This window comes from Mustela putorius, unplaced genomic scaffold, assembly GCF_011764305.1.
Source record: "Mustela putorius furo isolate JIRA1106 unplaced genomic scaffold, ASM1176430v1.1 tig00537227_pilon_pilon_pilon, whole genome shotgun sequence".
Taxonomy (NCBI): Eukaryota; Metazoa; Chordata; class Mammalia; order Carnivora; family Mustelidae; genus Mustela; species Mustela putorius.
The window spans coordinates 23,725,748-23,738,706 of NW_025422368.1; the positions used below are offsets into that span (position 1 = coordinate 23,725,748).

The window sequence follows — 12,959 nt, forward strand, 5'->3', positions numbered from 1 at the left end:
AAGGTAAGTGAGGTGAGGTTGATGAATGAGGGAAGTAGTGACTGCCAAGTTCACTGCTCCAGGGCCATCAGGAATTCACAAGGAGGAGGTGGGCGGGGCAGACGAGCCGGCGTTGACGACAGAAGGCTACTTCCGGCTGTGGTGCGTATGACGTCAGGGCCGAGCCTGACCGGCCCAGCCACCGAGAAGCCGAGGAGGGAGGGCTCGCGAGAGTTCAGGAAGGCCGCCCCGAGATTCCGGCGCGGCCGCGGGTGCCACCTCCCGGGGGCGGGGCGAGGGCGGAGCGGGCAAAAGGGAGCGGACGGGCCGCGGACCGGCTGCGGTCCGTGCGGAGGCTGAGCCGGCCGCGGGCGCGACCGGAGGCAGGTGAGTACGCGGATGCGGCGCGCGGCGGCCGCGGCTGGGGGTCCCCGCTCGCGGCGCGGGCCCCAACTCTGCGAGCAGGAGCCGGAGGAGATCTTCGGTGTCTTTGGGGGTCCAGCGACAGCCGGGCTAATGTCGGGGCTGGCAGTGTCTCTCCAGAGAAGCTCCAGCGACGGCCTTGGCCCTCTGGTTCCCCGAGGTGATACTAGTCCCGCGTCCCCGGAGAGGTAGCCGCGAGCCCCGGGAGGAATCTTTGTGCTTCCCTGCCCCTCTCCCCTTGCACTCCTCGGCCCCGGAGCACCCCGATCCCGGTCCCTGCCTGGGCTTCATAAACAATAACAAATGTCGCGGAACCTTCGCCGGTGCCCCCCGCTCGCCCGTCCCGTGCCCTCCAGCCGATGTCTCCGAGAAGGAGGATTCCAGGCATGGCTCAAATTGTGGGGGCTGCTTGTGTACCGTTCCTAAAAACTGATGCGTCAGATTGCTAAACAGTTCTCAGATCGACACAACACGGTAAAGCCTGCTAGCTCCCAGAAGCACGGAGTGTTCAACGCCGGGCTCAAAATCGGTCCCTGCCCCTGGCCCCGTAGACCCTCCTTTCAACATCATTTTCTCCCACTCCCCTTTTTTCTCTTTACTGTCGGGGGCAGACGAGGGCTTGTTTGCTAAGGGAATAGGAAAGGTTGTACCCGGTCGAGCAGGAGACGTTTCATCTTTAAAAAGTTATCAGGTCGACGGCAAGGGAACAAACTTTATTTTCAAAACCGGTGGCCTCCCGTTTACTGATGCTGCTTTTGTTTTGTGGGATCACTTTTCGGATTGCAAGTTTGGAGGAAGGATATAAAAAGAAATTGGGGGGTGGGGAGAGAGCTGGAGGTGCTGGAAGTGGTGGCTTGTCCAAAAGCTGTGAAGCTGTTCTCACTTGGTAAAATGCAGAACCAACGCTCTTGTCTGTTTCACGTAACTTGTGATAAGTTTTGACAGAAGTCAGTTGCTGGGAAAAGGCCTCAATATTAGTTTTCTTACGGCTAAAGTCTGAGAAGACAACTCTTACGGTTTTAATTTGTGCCTCCTAGTTGTAAGATGGGAGTGAGACCTTGTCTTCAAGGGGGTGGGGATGGGGTAATTTGTCAGGTCTCCCTACTTTAAGGCAGGATCCATTGTTGCTTAAGCCCAATTTTACTTACCCTGTACAGACTTTTTTTGTTTCAGTCATATATGTATATAGGATACTGGGAACCTCTTTGTCTTTGATCAACCTTTCTTTTTTTGCCTCAGGATATATAAAACAATTAAGTTTATTATACTCTCCCCGTAGCTGAGAGGTATTATGGGTGAATTAGCCACCATTGTGACTGAGGAAGAGAAATTAGTTCAACATACGATGTTAAATTGTGATTACCTTTGTTGATCGCATGGGTTCATTAAAGTACTTTTGTGTGAAAAATCCTGATCTCAAAAGTAAAAAAAAAAAAAAAAAAAAAAAAGGTTTGATGTAGCTTAGCTTTGCGTTTTCTCCTGGTTAAGATGGCTGATAATGTTTTCCATTTGGCTGAGATGTGTTTAGGATGAGAAATAAATTGGGTGTAGTTTTTGTACTCCTTTGAAAGGTCCTGCCAGTGAGGAATGAAAAAAATGAGAAAAGCCACATTAAATGGGTGCAATTCTTTTTCAGTCTTCTGTTTTTTAGTTTGTTTTAAAATGGGTCAAAGAATAGAGACTAGGAAAATTTGTGCAAATGAATAGGTGTCCTTGGCAGTTTTTATGCTGAAAAATTAATTTCAAAAGGTAGAACACTATAAAACCGGAGGAAAATTTGTAGAAAATGCATTCAGTTCAGTCACTTGTTTTCAGAAAAGTTCTGTTCTCTCAAAGTGAGGGCAACATCATTGTGTGAGTGAAGTTGGATAATACTTTAGAAAGTGTTTTCTCAGTGATCCGGAATAAGTTGGAGGCTTGTTGTGTTTTGGGGGCAGGGCGGGGGGGGGGTGCTTTTTTTTTTTTTAAGAGGGAAAAGAGGACACAAATCAAAGCCAGAGTGATTTGCATCTCAATGTAATGTTAAAATGATTTTATTTTACATAAATAGTGTTGGGTGAATGAAGCAAGCATATTGTCTTCTAGCAGCCCCAGGATTACATTAAAATCAGCAGATGGGCAAGTTATGATTAGGTTAGACTTGACATATGCAGAAATTATGCTACTGTATTTTTATATTAAAAGTACCATGGGCTTTTTTGAATGAAATAATGCGAATAAGCTTTTAAGGTATAAGAATTAAAAAAAATAGTTTAAAAAAATCCTTAGCTGTTTAAACATATTAAATCAATCCTTCTTTCCTCCCTCTCTCTCCACACCCACAAAATTTTGTTTAAGTCTTAAGAGCTCTGATTTAGCAAGGTAAGACCAGTATTTAAGTGTACTGGTTACATAAAGCTCCGGTCTCCAGGTAAAGATTTCTTAATTGACAGGGTATGATTGTTCAGAACCTTTAGAGAGAGGGAAAAGAAGGACAGCAGTGAACAATATTTGCTGTCTGAAGTACTCAGATGAGCTGTCATCTCTGTCTTTAGAGAGACACAATCTAATGTGAGGGAAATGGACCCAAATAACTGTAATACACATGCATTTTGTGGAGAAGCCTAAGAGGGAGGGATTAAATTCTACTAGATCAATTAAGGAAGGTTTTGAATAGGAAAAGGCGTTTGTTTAGATGATTTGATGATCTAGTCATGATAATCATAATAAGTAAACCCTTTATATAATGCTGATTGCTGCTAGAACCTTACATGTACTAATACCTGGGTTTAATTCCAATAACAACTGTACAGAGTAGGTATTTTTTATTATTTCCGTTTTGTAGACAGGGTAACTGAGGTATCAAGACCAAATAACTGGAAAATGATAGAATAAGGGTTCCAGCTCAAGCATTCTGGCTTATACCTGTATATCTCTGCTTAATCTCTATTCTTATTTTCTCTTCCATTCTTGATGGTCTTTCTCAGGTCTTTTTAAAAAAAATTAATTCAGGAAAATACATTTATCTGGCACACGTAGATTTAGTGGTCAGTTTTGTAGAAAGAGCTTCAAAATAAACAACACCCAGGTAGGTAAGTTATTTTTGGAATGTGAAATAATCAATTGCAAGAAATTGCTCTTGGTGCAAAGTAATTGTAACCTTTGAGTGGGACTTTTGATAAATTTGACTTATTACCTAGTACCATACCCATACGGATTTAGAAATGAGAAACTGTAACTATACTAACTCCTTTGCCTAATGGAATGTTTGAATCATAGTATATTTTGGCTTATAACTTAAATAAAAAAATCACTTGGCACTGGGTATTTTTTGGATTGAATTGTGAAGTTGGAATTTAGTTAATGATTGATAGTCTTAGCCCTTCTAGTTTTTATTTCCACAAGCAGCTAAATATATTATGCCTGAATCAGGGTGGGTTTTTTTTCCTTTTTTTAAAAAAAAGATTTTACTTTTAAGCAGTCGCTACGCCTGATACAGGGCTCAAAATCACAACCCCTAGATTGAGTTGTATGCTCTTGACTAAGCCAGCCAGATGCCCCATGAATCAGGGTTTTGAATAGAGTGTGGTACATGTATAAAATAAGAGAAGCTCAGTCACCGATACTTTCTGTTAGGGCACTTTTGAAAGCTCTTTGGGATTGTAAAATAAAAGGTGCCATAGAAATGCACCCTGCCTCTTGTAGACCTACTCAGTAAATGCTTTTTTGTTGAATGAATGGTCCAAATAATTTTATTAATGAAGTTCCAAGAAAAGTTCACGTTTGTAATTGGTTATCAAAGTACTGGGATCACAGTAAACTCAAGTGGATTTAAAGTTTAGGAGAGAAAGTATATCTCGGCAGTGATAGAGGTACTGTCTATTAAGATGCAGATACATCAGCTCCTTTGTCCATGTCTTGATTGACCAAACTCATCATAGCGTTCCAGACGCACATTTTCTGAGATTGAATATAGTAAGTGTCCTCTCCTTGTCTGAGTCGGGTAAGATGGTAGAAAACGCCCACAGTAGGATAATTTATGGTTGATGAGCTTAAAATCTAATAGGGAGAGTAGAAGAACTAAAGCCAGGATTTAAGCTCATATATTATTATTACAATTAGACAAAAATGGCAAAACAAATTTAAGTATATATGTATATGGGTATACATATATATGTATTTTTACACAGCTTAAATTAATAATGATGGTGTATTATTTCCATTTACCACCACCTGACTGACAAAAATTTTTAGGATCTTCAGCCCATAATTTCATGCAGGTACTAAATTTTTTTTTTTATTAATTTTTAAGATTTTATTGATTTATTTATTTGAAAGAGAGAGAGAGCACACATCTGAGGCAGTTGCCGGGAGGGCAGAGGGAGTGGGAGAGAGAGAACGTTAAGCAGACTCCACGCCCAGGGCAGAGCCTGATTCAGGGCTCCATCTACAACCCTGAGATCCTGACCTGAGCTGAAATCAAGAGTTGGATGCTTAACTGACTGAGCCACCCAGGTGCCCCTCATGCAGATACTAAGACAATTATGCTTTGTTATTAAAAAAAAAAAAAAAAAGGAAAGAAAGAAAGTTAACATTTTTCTAAGTACAGGTTTGGTTTTGAAAGGTTATTCTTAATAAAGAGGGGTGTGAGCCGATGCCTCAGAGGGAAATCAGATATTCTCTCACCTCCTTGCTGGTAGAAATTTGGGGGCATCTTTTCCCCTAATAGACGAGTCTTGTCTCTGTTGAACATCCACTGAGACAGGTAGCTTATCTCTTAGATGATCTCTGCACAGGTCTTACAGAAGACCTTAGCAGTGCCAGTTCATACGGTGAGCTGATCATTCACACTGATGTTGGGTAAATTCAAAAAGGCCTCGAACTTTGGCAGTTTTGCAATAGTAGTACTTCTGCTATGCTTAGTTTTTAAACTGTTAAACAAGCTCCTTGCCTTCTTCAGACCAGTTGACGACTGATGTTGATTCTCTGGCCACACATGTCGCTTTCTTGTTTGCCTTGTCTTTTGCTGATTCTTCCTGATTCCACAGGCATAGACATTATTACAACTTATAAGTCTGATCCCCCATACATAGGCAGCATCCAGTGTTAGCCCCTACCTCTTGTTTCTCATACCTTTCCCATGTTTTCTTACCTTTTACAATTATTCGCTGTGTCTATCTGATTCCTAATTTCGGAACACTTTTCTTACTTTTGCAATTACTAAAGATGATGGAGTTAAAAATTACTTAACACCGAAAATCAACCACAAATACAACAACTTCCCCAGGATAAAGAACAAGATAACAGAAACCTAAATGACTATGCATGGTTGTTAATGCCATCTATTTTTGGCAAGCCGAGTTGGTGTGCCTTTGCTATGGAGCCTAGCTTTCATTCTGTATAGGAAAATCTTTTGATTTCCAAATCAAAAGTTTGGAAATAAGAGAGTGTTGGTACACATCACTAAGCCCTTTTTGTCCTTGGTGGTGGGGGTCTTGCTCTGTCTACATGTAGTCATGGTTGTTCTGCTTTTATGACTTTGAGAATTTGGCTACAAAATCTGTAGATTTCTGTAGAGTTCTGTAGATTCTTCAGCAATCCTGGAGACACGGTATGGCATTTGTTACATAGAATATGAAAAATGCTTTGTGTAATCTATGTTTCTCAAACTTGGTCTCCCAACAGGAATTTATAGACTTAGCTCTCTGTCACCTTCCCTTCTGACATGTTCTTGGCTCTTTTTTCTTCCTGAATGTCACCAGTCAGTGTACAGGTCTAATAATAATTTTATCAACAACAGTAATCACTCACTTATTGCTTACTATGTATAAGACATAATGCTAAGGACTCTATATAAGTATCATCTCATTTAATCCCTGAGGCAACCGTATGAGTTATTTCTGCTTACCCATGAGGAAACTCGAGTCTTTGGAGAAGTAACCAGGGTCATGTGGGTAGATAGTGAATGATGGAGTTTGAACTTGATCCCTGAGATCCAGTTTGCTTTCTCTTACATTGCTTTATTTTATTTAAAAAACGTCTCCTCTGCTGTTGCCTTCTTCTAGTCCCACCCGAGTTTTCTTTCTTTCCTTCCCTTCCTCCCGTTTTTAGGAATTATTTACAGTTTTGCATGTCAAACAAATCTTTTTAGAAGAAGTAGATAGAAATAATTCAGTTCTACTCATATTTCCTGTAGAGGGGGACTTGCTCTTAGAGAGAGCTTACTGGAAGAATTCTAGTTGTAACACCTTATATTTGTATTGTGCTTTAGAGTTGCCTAAAGCATTTGTTGTCACATATCCTCCTAGAATCCTCCCTTTAACTCAAGTCCTTAGATTAAAAGATGCTACACACACTTTCCCAAAGACTGCAAAGTTAGTTGATGAGACACAGTTCTTGCTCTCAGCAATTCTAATGTGAAGTAAATGATATAATCAAATGTTCTGACTTCATTCAAGCCAATTAAGAGCAGATAAATATCATTACAGCACAGCAGTTTCTTTCTTTCTTTTCTTTCCTTTCCTTTTTTTTTTTTTTTTAAGATTTTATTTATTTGACAGAGAAAGAGATCACAAGTAGGCAGAGAAGCAGGCAGAGAGAGAGGGGAAAGCAGAGCCTGATGCCATCTCGATCCCAGGACCTTGAGATCATGACCTGAGCCGAAGACAGAGGCTTCATGCATTGAGCCACCCAGGCACCCCAGCACAGCAGTTTCTTAAAGGGCATTATAGTTTTGAGATTTGAGCTTCCTTTTTGGTCAAAATTGAGAAGTTGGAATTTTAGTTCTGCATTTTAAATCATGAAATTTCAAAGTGCTCCATCCCTGTGATTCAGGTGAATGGTGGTTAAGTTGCTGCCTACCTCATCCTGCGTACAAGTGTGGCATTTAACTAAAAGATTACAGTGAAGGAATAGGGCAGAGGGAGGACAGATTATCATTTCAGAAGTGAAATTGGAGAGATGGAGATCCTAACAAGGGCTTGATGAGGTATCTTATAGTGTCACTATTGTAGGAAATTGGATGTCAGCTTTAGAGAATGGACAAGCTTCATGTATTGAACTCTGGCAAGTTGTATTATTTGAGAGATCAGAGAGCTTATTCAATGATCTATCTTTGGAATTTTCTCTTGTGCCAGTATCTTGTTTGACTAAATTTAATTTTTACTAAATTGAGTATTTTTTTTCTTAGTTAAGCATTTGCCCATTAAGTTGGCCCCAGGGTGGAAACACCACACCATGTTTGCACTTTATAGTTTTTTGGTATTTGTCAGCAGAGGCTGGTTGCCTGGTTTATAGCAAGAGGGAGTTGCCTTTTATTGTGTTTTTACAATAGAGATCCATTTCATTTGGACACATCTTTCAAATCTGGTTGAGGGTATTCTCCATATGTCCACTATTATCTAGCCAAACTGAAAAGACTTTTTCTATTTTTGTGGCTAGAGTGGAAAAATTTCCATCCAAATTGCATGTATTTGGCCTATCAATGTTCTTAATACTGGCAAATCCTAAAGGAGCCACAGACTCATAATATTTTAGTGAAGTTAATCATCATAATTCAACATTTATCGTCTATTTGCAGTGCACTGTATGAGGTACCGTGCAAAATAGAGATGAGTGAAATATATTGCACTTCTACTTAGAAAGGTTCTATCCAGTAGGAGACATAATGTATGGGTACAAATAAACTGTAATTCAAACAGAAAGTGATAAGTGAATGGCAGGGCGCTATGGGAGCAGAGGAAGAAGGGATTTCTTCTGGCTGGAGAGATTAGGAAGACTTCCCATATAAAGTGAAATATGAATTGGCTATTTAAGAGTGAAGGCCAGGCCAGGAAGAGGGATTAGCATGAATTGGATCTATCTCTATAACACCTGATAAATTATATGTTAATTATTTACTTTTCTCTCTGCCCTATTGGATTTCAGCCCACAGAGCTTTGAGAACAGGTGTTTTTCAGAAAGCTTTTCATTCTTTGCATCATCAACTGTTCAATGTGGTACATTTAATTAAAGTCATACTTTAGTAATAATACAGTGGCAGTAGTGTATTTGGACTTCATTCAAGGGAAGAGGGACAAGAAATGAGAAGAGCAATGAAGAGACTATTTATATTTATTTAAAATTTTTTTTAATTTGAGTATAGTTGACACATGATGGTACATTAGTTTCAGGTGTACAACATAGTGATTCAACTTCCCTATATGTTATGCTCAAGACCTGTGTAGCTACCATCTGTCACCAACACAATACCATTACAATATCAATGACTACGTCCCCTATGCTGTGTGTTTCATCCCTATGACTTATTCATTCCATAACTGGAAGCCTGTGCCTCCCACTATCCTTCACCCATTTTGCCCAGCCCTACCCCTCCCCTCTGGCATCCATCAGTTCTCTGTATTTATAGGCTTGATTCTGCTTTTTGTTTATTATTTGTTTTGTTTTTTAGATTCCACAAATAATTGATATCCTATGGTGTTTGTCTTTCTCAGTCTGACTTATTTCACTAGGCATAATGCTCTCTAGGTCCATTCATGTTGCAAATGACATGATCTCATACTTTTTTATGACTGAGTAATATTCCACTGTATGGATATATGACATCTTCATTCATCTATTTATGGACACTTGGGTTTTTCCATATCTTGGCTATTGTAAATAATGCTGAAATAAACATAGGCATGCATGTATCTTTCTAAATTTGTATTTTTGTTTTGAAGGGACTAAATGACCTAGGAGATAAATAATAAAGTTCTAAACTGGGTAGGATTGGAAAAGAGAGACTTGGATGGATAGTTGTTGCTCCTCCATCTTGAGACCGAGGGATTTCTTTCACTGTGTGAATTACCTGTGAGGTACACGTCATGTACCAGGAGATACAGAGATGGAAGGACCTGGTGGTCCCTCAGACAGCAGGCAGGGAACTAGAGAGCCACACTCACAGGGATAGAAATAATTGCAATAGCACATGGCTGCTGTAATAAAGGAACAGTAAGAGGAGCAGCTAAGGAGAATGAACACCTGTTTAGGAAAATCAAAGAAGCCTTCCAGGGAGGTGGTAGTGTGTGAGCTTAAACTTGAAGGGTGAGTAGGAGTTTTTCAGGCCAAAAGGCAGCAGGAGGCCATGATGGCATAGAGATCTAAGAGACTGTTTAGAGAGCCACAAGATCCTGGGTTATTTTAGTGTTGGGACGTGAGGCTAGATAGGATAAATGGACTTGTCTTAATAGAGTAGCATTTTACTTGCCATTTTTTTTAGTCTTCTTTTTCGAAGATTTTATTTATTTCAGAGAGTGAGAGAGAGAGCGTGCATGGGCATGAGCAAGGGGGAGTGGTAGGTAGGGGGAGAGGGAGAAGCAGACTCCCTGCTGAGCAGGGAACTCTTCCTGGGGCCTGATCCCAGGACCCTGAGATCCTGACCTGAGCCGAAGGCAGATGCTTAACCCACTGAGCCACCCAGGTACTTCTGCCATGTTTTTTGTTTGCTTGTTTGTTTAAATATATTTATTTTATCCAGTTCTAGCACTCTGAGCTTTTGTGAGGAAGTATTTCTAGTGCCTCTTATAGCCTAGTGGAGGTAACTCTGCTGTGCTTCCCACTCCTAGCCCGCAAGTATACTTCCAGTAATAAATTTCTCTTGTTTCCACTTAGTGAAATTAAGCAGAAAAGGTGATGAATGATACCAATAGCCAGAGAGATGAATAGGGAAAGCAATGCACTGAAACCCTTTCCTCTGATGAATGCCCAGAGCCACTAGGGTTGTCCTCTAAAGAGAATACAGCGTAGAGCATAGCTCCAAGCACTTGACTCAGGGGAGGGGACTGTGGTAGGAACACAATTATTTACCTTTCCCATAAAGTTTTATGGAACCTATGAAAATTTCCCAGAACTGTAATATCTAGTGCTAAAGTCCTTTTGTTCTGGTTCCGGCCTTGATATTTTTAAAATCTTCTTTACTCTGACCCTTACTATACTTCATAAATTAGCATGACTTAAACTTTAAATGGTCTTAAATGTGGGTCCTGGTTTGTTCCGCTCCCACTTTTCTGGGCTTCCAAAATCTGCATTGACTCCCTGCTAAGCAGAGAGTCTGCTTCTCCCTCTCCCTCTGCTCTCATTCGAGCTCTTCCTCTCTCCCTGTCTCTTTTTCCCTCTTTCTTTCTCCAAAAATAAAACCCTCTTAAAAAAAAAAAAAGAAAGAGGGGCACCTGGGTGGCTCAGTGGGTTAAAGCCTCTGCCTTCATCTCAGGTCATGATCCCAAGGTCCTGGGATGGAGCCCCACATCGGGCTCTCTGCTCCACAGGGAGCCTGCTCCCTCCTCTCTCTCTACCTGCGTCTCTGCCTACCTGTGATCTTTGTCTGTCAAATAAATAAATAAAATCTTTAAAAAAAAAACCTGCATTGGCAAATTATGATTCTGAACTATGTGTACATAATCTATATTAGACCGCCAGAACTAGGAAGCTAGGTTTCTTTTTTCACATAGGTTTCTTTTCTACAGCCACTTATCCTTTCTGTCTTGTGCGCTGCTGAAACAGAATATAGCTGTTTTCTAAGGACAATCAAAAAGTTAATTAGAATTATATCCATTGTATTCTAGGCTGGGGCTTGGCAGCTGTGTTAGGTTTAGTGCCATTAGTGGGAATAATCAAAGTTTCTGGGCACTACCAAGAGGAAAGTGAAAGACAAGAGGGACAAGAAAGAGAAGGCTTGCAGAGTGTCAGGGGAGGGATAGGGTAGGAGCTGGAGAAATGTTTAGAAGGGGTTAAATACCTCTGACACCTGTTCCAGGTGCTACTTAGTGGGACATGTGCCATATTTTAAGATTAAGTTGGACCACCAGTAATCATGTCTGGAAATACGCTGGGTGTATTGTTATGCCAAAAACGACAGTTTGTTTTAATAAAATATTTCTGGATTTAATAAAAACAAAATTTGTATATATACCTGTGCCTCTGTCTTTAGTATTGAGTAGAAGGGGAAACAGAAATCAGTAATTTTTAAATATTAGTGAAAGTTACAGTACATTTCTGAAAGGTAGTAAAACATTTAAGATTTAAAACCACAGATTACATATCTAGCCCCCATCAGGCAGAGGTGGCCAAAAGGGAAGGGAAGCATAAGTAGGAAAATGTGTTTGGATAAGACTGTGTATTCATCCTACTCATATAACAGGACCCACAGAAGGAAAAACAGGGTGAGAAATTAGATCTAGAGGCTGTGGTCTCCTGTCCAGGTAACCCAAGTACATTTCACTTTCAGGAAACAAGAAGCTTTAATTCTTCAAAACGTTTTTCCATGACCAGCTAACAAAGCCAAAGGAAAAAAAATAGGCACAATTTTAGTGTTTCTGTAATGATGATAAAAAGTTATTTCTCAGATTGTGAGAAATACTGGATTGAATGAAAGCCTTTGGCTCATGTTCAAAGCTGACAGCTGCTGTAGAGGTCAGAGAGTCAGATTCTCTACTGTGTGTTCTCTCTAATCCTTGACAAGTGGATGGCTTGTCTATGTCTACATATTTTAGTACCTTGCTGAGACAAGGAATTCAGCAGTTTACAGGTTACCTAACTTTCATTTCTTTTGGTGGCCAGTGTTCTCTAGCCTTTTGCCCTGATCCTCTTTCCTTCTCCCTCCACATGCTCTGGTTGCCGGATGATCTCACGTGCTCTGATGTCATTAGGGACCACTCTCTCATAATCACTTAGAAATCTGTGTATCTGCTCAGACCTCTTCTGAGCCTGGGACTGTGTTGTCCATCTCCTTCCTAGAATATATAATATTTAAGATGTTGACCTCACTTTTCCAGCTCTGTAAATGTGAATTGTTTTGTGTGTGTCCAGAAATAATTAGGATTATGGAAATTTATTTATGATTAGCAAGTGACCAAGAGACTACTATATAAACACAAGAATGCCAGTTAATGAACTTATTAATATAATGGTGAATAGAATGGAAGCATGCATCATTTGGCCAACACACTGTCACCCAGTAGGACAGTCTTCATGGCAAGTGTCAATAAGCCATGATAGCTTGATGGAGCGTCTTTTTTTATAAGGATGCCTCTGCCCATTGCTACTTTGGATATGGGCAGCTCATTTTAATTTGGGGCAGTGTTAGAGGAACACAGGCAAAATCTTGCATGTTAAACTCCTGCTTTCTTCCCCCCAGATTAATATAACTGTTATTAATGTAACTGTTAACACAGTTTATTTAGCCAGAAGAAAACAAAACTGATAGGGTTTCAGTTTTCTTTCTTTCTTTTTCTTTCTTTTTTTTTTTTTTTAGGATTTATTTATTTACTTATTTTATATATATATATATAGAGAGAGGGAGATCACATGAGTGGGAGGGGGAGAGAATCTCAAGCAGACTCTGTGCTGAGCATGGAGCCCAGTGTGGGGCTTGATCCCATGACCCTGAGATCACAACCCGAGCTGAAACCAAGAGTCAGATGCTTAACTGAGGCACCCAGGTGCCCCACAAGGTTTCAGCTTTCTTTTATTTATTTATTTATTTATTTATTTATTTATTTATTTGACAGACAGAGATCACAAGTAGGCAGTGAGGCAGGCAG

At 40.4% G+C, this 12,959-nt stretch overlaps 1 protein-coding gene across 2 annotated transcripts in view; it reads left to right on the forward strand.

Moving 5' to 3' along the window:
- The first annotated feature begins 244 nt into the window (after positions 1-244).
- STK38L (serine/threonine kinase 38 like) overlaps positions 245-12,959 on the forward strand; it is an 85,375-nt gene continuing 72,660 nt past the window's right edge. Inside the window, exon 1 of one of the 2 annotated variants that reach the window (XM_004776407.3) lies at positions 245-366. The gene's annotated coding sequence lies outside the window, so the exon portion shown is untranslated. The remainder of the gene's footprint in view (positions 367-12,959) is intronic. The other variant, XM_013047801.2, reaches the window with a different exon arrangement.